The sequence below is a fragment of the Lynx canadensis genome, chromosome A2 (assembly GCF_007474595.2).
Source record: "Lynx canadensis isolate LIC74 chromosome A2, mLynCan4.pri.v2, whole genome shotgun sequence".
NCBI lineage: Eukaryota > Metazoa > Chordata > Mammalia > Carnivora > Felidae > Lynx > Lynx canadensis.
The window spans coordinates 10,516,782-10,524,874 of NC_044304.2; positions in this window are offsets into that span (position 1 = coordinate 10,516,782).

Sequence of the window (8,093 nt, forward strand, 5' to 3'; positions counted from 1 at the left end):
CCTGTCTGGGGAAGTGTGTGCTGGCCGAGGGAATGGCCTCTGCTAAGGCCCCGAGGATGATCCTACTTCGAGCTATTTGGGTCCAAAACAGGAAGCATGTTTGGGAATGGAGAATTACCAGGAGAGGTATCAGAGTTGGTGTCAGGCAATTTCAAAGAAATAGGTGGCCTCGTTGCTGGTTCCCCTTTAAGAGAGAGGAGTCACTCACCCACACCATGTACTGCTTGTATTTTAGAATCTACTTGCAAAGGCATCATTTAAATTGACATAGAGCCCCTACTGAACACCATGTGTTGATTTCTGGCCTCTGTGTTACAAGAGTCATCTTGGAATATATTAGACCATATACCTCTGCTCTGTATACGTATCCCATTCCACAAGGTTCACACACACACACACCCCAAATCATTGCTCTCTGAGCTGTGTTCTTTCCATGAGTTCTCAACCCTCACCCCAACAATTAAGCTCGGAGTGGCTCTAACTCAAGATACCCAGATCCATTATCATTCCCCTAAACAATCTAAAATGGTACCTGAATTTCAATGAATAAGCTTCCCAAGAATAAATACAATCACCAGTCTCACCTGGATGGGAGCTCTGAGGGAGAGGTGCCCATGCGGCAGTCTGAATTTCCCCTGGATGGTTGGTTATTGGTGGCGGCTAAACTCTGTCCTCACACAAGACAGCAGGAAGGAGGCTAGCGTGAGTCTCCCAGCCAAGCTTCAGACTCCAGAAGCAACAACCAGGTCCCATCAGGTGGTACAAGCAGAGGGACTTCACACAGGAGATACTTACAGTTTCCTCTTCTGTTGAGAGGGCACGTTTCCCTCCCACTCCTCTGACCTACAGCACATGATTTCCTGGGGGACACTGGTGTGGACACAAGGGAGAGTTTTCCTGGAGATTGTGTTCCCAATAGACCAGGTTATAACCACGCATATCCAGGGTTGATTAATCCTTCCTTGTGCACACCACTGCTCCCAGAGTACAGACCTCCCAGCACCTTATCCCAAGCCTGGTTTCAGCATTTCCCCAAAGTCTAGGACTAGCAATCTGTCTGGATTACACTCCTTGGACCTCCAAAATACCACGTGTTGATTGAGTTGTGACCTCTGTGTTACAAAAGTCACCTTGGAATATATATTAGACCATGTACCTCTTGTGGTGGAGACACAGCCCTGCCATCTATAGAACATTCCTGTTTTCCTTTTAAACAAGGAGGGCAACTAAGTTCCTTGATATAAACCCCAAGCACTACATACCTCAGCTTCATGACACATTTGCCAAACATTTAGGAATTGCATACTATGTCACAAGTTAAGAGCTGCCCTTTAGCCCCTCTTTGTGAGGCTTTTGTTAGTTGTATGGCATATGTTTAGATACTTTTTTTTAAATATGAAATTTATTGCCAAATTGGTTTCCATACAACACCCAGGGCTCATCCCGACAGGTGCCCTCCTCAATACCCATCACCCACCCTCCCCTCCCTCCCACCCCCCATCAACCTTCAGTTTGTTCTCAGTTTTTTAGAGTCTCTTATGATTTGGCTCCCTCCCTCTCTAACTTTTTTTTTCTTCTCCTCCCCCCTGGTCTTCTGTTAAGTTTCTCGGGATCCACATAAGAGTGAAAACATAAGGTATCTGTCTTTCTCTGTATGACTTGTTTCACTTAGCATCACACTCTCCACTTCCACCCACGTTGCTACAAAAGGCCAGATTTCATTCTTTCTCATTGCCACGTAGTATTCCATCGTGTGTATAAACCACAATTTCTTTATCCATTCGTCAGTTGATGGACATTTAGGCTCTTTCCACAATTTGGCTATTGTTGAGAGTGCTGCTATAAACATTGGGGTACAAGTGCCCCTATGCATCAGCACTCCTGTATCCCTTGGGTAAATTCCTAGCAGTGTTATTGCTGGGTCATAGGGTAGATCTATTTTTATAGATACTTTTTGCTTGGAAAAGCTTGGAATAGAAAAGTAAACAGATTCTTCCCTGTAGTTTCTGGAAGGAACCAAGTCTTGCAAACATCTTCATATTAGCCCAATGAGAGCTACTTCAGCTTCTAATTCACAGAATTATAAGAACATAATGTGTTTATTTTTATATTAATTTAATTTAATTTAATTTATTTTTGAAATAGAGAGAAAAGGCACAAGTGAGCAAAGGGCAAAGAGAGAATCCCATGAGGGGCAGAGAGAGAGAGAGAGAGAGAGAGGTGGGAGAGAGAAGTGGGGCTCACCTGACATGGGGCTCAAGATCATGAGCCCTGAGATCACGGCTGAGCCAAAATCAGATGCTTAATTGACTGAACCATCCATGCACCCAGCATAAATGTTTTAGAACACTAATGTAGTCATTTTACATTAGCATTAGGACTTTAATACAATTTTCCCAATTAAGTTTTGTTAAGACCCTGAGATTAAGCTTCTTCATTCATCCATTTAACTTCCCCTGGGTAAAGGCATTTTGTGTTGTAATCCCATCTTCAAGTAAAAGAAGAAATGTAGAATCAATTTGGAGTTATTAATCCTCTTTAACTGTAAAAGAATTTCTCAATGCATAAATTCAAACGTACTTCAGATTTTGATGTCTTTGAGACATTACAACAGGAAAAGTAAGTCATCATTTAAATGTATATCTCTCATTTATTGTATATCTTTTTGTCTACATGTACGCATTCTTTTAAATGCATGTTAATTCAAACATTTATTCTGCAACTTTCCCTCAAGTTTCCTTTCAACATAAAATAAGAGATTAGAAATGAGTTTGTGTTTAAAATGAATAAATGTGCATCTCCTGGGTGGCTCAGTCTGTTAAACACCTGACTTGATTTTGGCTCACATCATAATCTCAACCATTGGAGCCACCCAGGCAACCCAGTATCTATTCTTCTTTTTAATAAGGCGGAAAACTGACTTCTTCTGATAATAAACCTTGGGCACTAAACACATTGGCGTCAAGACACTTTTGCCATCACCTACTTTATCACAAGTTAAAAGCTGCCATTTGGTTCTTTGTTACAAAATGCTTGTTAAATAGAACAAGATGTATTTAGATCCTTTTGTGTACCACAATGTGAGCTTAACATCTCATAGGGAGTTTTGATTTGATCTTTATAAACATCTTATCCCCAAGGAAGTACATTTATGAACTCCATTCTACATTGTATAAATGGTGCTTGGTGATGTCTAGTCATCAGTCCAAATTTAATATCTGAGTATGTGGTGTCCCTTGAGTCTGACTCTGTCAGGATGCTTCTGGTTCTCAAACTCTGTGGCCGTGGTTCTCAGCCAGTAGTGAATTTTCCCCTGGGACGTCAGTCAAAGTCTGAAGGGAAGCTGCCAAATACCTACAATCCCTAGGAAAGCACCCCCAAAATATTGTTATCTTGCCACAAATGTCCACCATAAAAGGTGAGAAACCCAGCTAGACCAGCATGTCTCCAACATCACTGTGCCCGTGAATCCACATGGATCCCATTACAAATGCAAAATCTTATCTCATGTCCTGGGTGGCCCAGAGATTCTGCATTTCTCCAAGCTCCTGAGTGATGTTGAAGTGCAGGTCCGGGTCTGTGGACCACTGTTTGATTAGCAAGAAGATGATCCTGTGTTAGAGATAAGTGTAGGTAGCGTGAAGGCTTCTGCACCAAATGTTGTCCTTGCGTGCCTGTAATTGTGAAAGGATCGTGTATTCGCTCCTTCTTCAGGCTGTGTCAATTCTGTGCTTATTGATTTTATAAGTGACCAAAATAATACACTTATGAAAAAGACTTTGTAGTGGGCAAAATAAGGCCCCCCCAAATATGTTCACATCCTAGTCCCTAGTATCTACAACATGTTATTTTTTATAGCAAAGAAGGATTAAGGTAAAAGATTGATCAGAGCGGCTGATCAGCTGCCATTGAGAGGAAAAGAGCTGTGATTGTCCAGGTGGGACAAAGGCAATCACGACAGTCCTTCAAATGTTGAGGAGGGAGACAAAAGAGTTGGTGCTAGAGAGACTTTGAAAACTTACCCTGCTGGCTCTGAAGGTGGAGGAAGAGCCATGAACCAAGAACTGCAGGTGACCAGTGACAGAGACTGGAAATGGAAAGGAAACAGATTCTCCCCTGAGCCTCCAGTAGGAACTCAATCCTGAAGACATCTTGCTGCTAACCTGATGAGACTCCTTCCAAGCTTCTGACTCCAGAATTGTAAGAGTGTGTATTTGTTCATTTTAAGCAGCTAAAATGGGGACATTTTACAGCAGCAGTAAGAATCTCATAGGGACAGAGTCAATAAAATGATTTGAGGGAACTGAGTTTAAGACTCTCAATTCATTTATCAGCTTCCCTTGGGTAAGGGCAATTGACATGTAAGGAAACCACATTAATAGAAATAAAATGAAATAGATTTTGAAACATTTTGCCCCTTTACCTGATACAGTGATTTCTGTGGGGCATCAATGTGAGTGTGGTCTGACCATGAATCTTTTGAGGCAGTGACACAAGAAAGGAACTCATCATCAGAATTATGGTAATGTGACAAATTAAAATTTTGTGTCTATTACCACTTCCTTTTACATATGTTCTTTATTTAGTTTCCCTTTATTTTTTGTTGCTACAACCATTCATTCTTTTCAGTGCTATCCTGTCCAACTGTCTTTCAAGTGTCCTTGCAACATAAAAGATGAAATCATAAATCATCTGTGTGTGTACATGTATGGGGAGTGTGATTATTTGAAAGAAAAATGTATACACACACACACACACACGACAAAACCACTACACTTGAATGTTTTCTTTGAGTAAAAATGCATTTAATTTTTTTCCTTACAAGATTCATAGGAATTAACGTTTAGCGTCCGCACTGCCTACAGAAATAAGGAAAGAGAGGCTCGGGGAGCTTGAATTTTTAACAATTACCTGAGAAAGCAATTAAAGCTTATGTAGACCCTTAAATTATACACAGATGGAAACTTGCACTGTGCTTTTCATTATCTTTTTTGTAAAATTTTTAAACATTTAATTATTTTTGAGGAGAGAGAGAGAGAGAGACAGAGCATGAGCGGGGGAGGGTTGACAGAGAGGAAAACACACGATCCGAAGTAGGCTCCAGGCTCTAGCTGTCAGCACAGAGCCCGGTGGGGGGCTCGAACCCACGTACCTGAGCTGGAGTCAGACGCTTAAGAGACTGAGCCGCACAGGCGCCCCATGTGCTCTACATTCTTGTGTAGCTCCTTTAACGTACCAAATTGTACCCTTTCAATACGCGGTGTATTGTGTATAATTATACTTCAATGATTTAATTGGGGACATATCTATGGAGCAGGGCTCAGAGGAGGATTTGGAGCACAGTTAGCTGACTCTCCATTACAGGTGTGGAGATAGCTCTTGTAACGGAAGGAAAGCAAGTTTATGTATGGATGTAGGCGCAGTGAGATGCAACTCAAAGAATACACATAAGCGTACGTAATTTGTAAATAGAAGACTATCCTACAAATCGAAATGTAGAAATAAGACCAAGAATCCGGCTGAAACAGAAGAGCATGACAGCCACAGACACAACGTCATGGATGGGCCCTAGAAATACCAGGTAGAGATTCAGTCCTGACCACAGACCCGTGAGGAGCCCAGCAGAGGTCAGAAAAGTTTCCCGATACAATGCCGTTTGATTGTAAAGGTATTATTGATGAAGAAAACAAAAAGCATGAGACATGTTGCTTGAAGTCAGATTCCCAACAACTGTAGCTCACTGATAAATCCCCAAGAAATGCAGGGAATGACATTCTCCAGGAACTCACGGCTACTCTGATGCTGATGTTTTGTTGGAGACTAAAAGCACCATTATTCTCAACAGGATCGAGACCTCCAAGGTCACTTTCAGCATACGGAAATTCCTTAGACGTTTATGTTATCACTACCCTTCCCTCCCTCCACAAACTTAAAAGTATATAATCACTCACTTTCCACAATCCCAGTGCAGCGCTCCCTGGCCATGAGTACTGCCGCCTTGCTGAGAGCACATTTTTTTTGCACGGTAAAACAACTCAAGGATTCTTTTGTGACCATTGTCCTCGGCGATCCCACATCATTTTAACATCCCACGTGACAAGGAAAGAATGTTATACAGCAAGAGCTGACTGACACAATCATCTGAGCAACCGACCTGAACTAATTTGAACACGTTCTACCTTTTACTAGTGTCATATGATTTGACAATTGAGGAGGGCACTCATGACCATTCAGTGATTCAAGTGTATTTCCCATGACTTGATGAACAAGTGACCACGTGAGGGCTCCCTTCTGGGTAACAGGGAGAGTTTGAAGGACATGCACGTTTGTGCAGAAGAACTGGGGACCCTGAGCCACACCCCAGCAGGACATCCAGCTCTCGGGTGAAGCATCCTCTGGTCATGCAGGTGGAAGAGATTTCAGGGCAGGAAAGAGGTACGAAATGGATGATACTGGTAGTGTTCATTCACCATCTCTCGGCATTTGTGACAAATATTAAGAAAAGGAAGTTATTTTGTGTAACAACGGAAAGAATCATATTAGCAGCTAGCATGAGAAGTTTTCTAGCAGAAATGGGAAGATAATTCACTGATAAAAGATAGAAGGCACTAAGCAATCCTGCACCTCAATGAATAAACCCCCTCAGTTGTGAACACCATCTTCTGTGCTTTAATAAAGAGGTGCGTAGCATGAACTGGGACATTAAAAAAAAAGAGAGAACTGTTTTTCGTGTAGCAAAATGAGTGTTTCGAAATTTTGCCTCCTCATACTTATGGTCATGCCGATACTAAGAACATCAGGTTGATCTATTTATTCAAATTTGTCTTTCTAAGTACACTCCACTGGGAGATGAATATTTGCTAATCAGGTTTGCCAGTGGCTATGGGAGGCTTTCTGGACCCCGAACTAAATAACAGAATAAAACCAGGAGACCGGTTATAAAGCACAATAGCATGTTTAGCATAAGTGCCTGAAATTAAGCTTTAGATTTCTGGGGCATCGAATTGAAAGACAACCATGTGAAATAAACATATTATTTATTATTTAAATAAACATATGGCTCAGCTACCCTCAGCCATAAAGTATCTCTTCAGAAAGTCCTGGATAACCTAGATACTGACACATAAGTGAATCAGCTTTTCCCCTTCAGCACATAAATTCTACTCAATAAAATTCTCCAGTGAATCCTCAAACACCTAGCCACTCTGGCCATGGGCCTTAATAGACCCAGGTCCTTCAGCAGCACTCTCTCTGTCTCCCTCTCCATCTCTCTCTCCCCTTCTGAGACATCCAGAAATGGCCCTTGGGCATCCCTGTGCCCTCCAGCTTATGTGAGTAATACATTTACATTTTTAGAGTTCTCTGATAGGTGTTGCTGATGTGTGTCTTGTGATCACAATAAGAACCCAGGGACCTGTGCAGTCACAGCATAGGCCTGGTCAGGGAAAGGTCTGTGGGAATGTCCAAAAATACATGGGTGCAGGTGAGTGCCCGGGCTTTCCTGACTAAGCATTGGTGTCAATAGCCTGAGGTTTAAATGGAACAATGTTAGAATCCACATCATCAGGAGGAGTATTAAATGAAGTGAAGGAAAAAGACCGATAGACTCAAGGTGGAAACTGTGGTTTTGTATTCTCCTTGACAATAAAATTATGGAAATGGCTTACTGATCAAGTGTAGCTTTATTCCATATGAAGAGTAATTCATGGTAATGATCTCAGGAAATCTAGGGGAAATTTACCTGGCATGGTATAAGTCATTTGAAATGAAATTAATTTTAAGAAATCCAACTACTCCCATGTGAAATATAGAAATTTCCAGACATTCGTGATCCAAGGTTGAGGAAAACATTGGTGACATATGAAAATAGACAAAGGGGAAACTGTCTGTATATCAGAAACAGCAGAAGCTTAATAAAGTGATTTACTTAAATGTATAGAGAAGTTGACATAAAAAAAGATGGAAATTCCAGCAAATAAGTAGAAGGAACAGATTCCACTTCCACAGTCTAATCAAAGAATAACTAATTCTTGACTTTGAAGCTTTGAGCCTTGCAATCATGGGCACGTCTTCAGCCCTAATATGATTGGCCC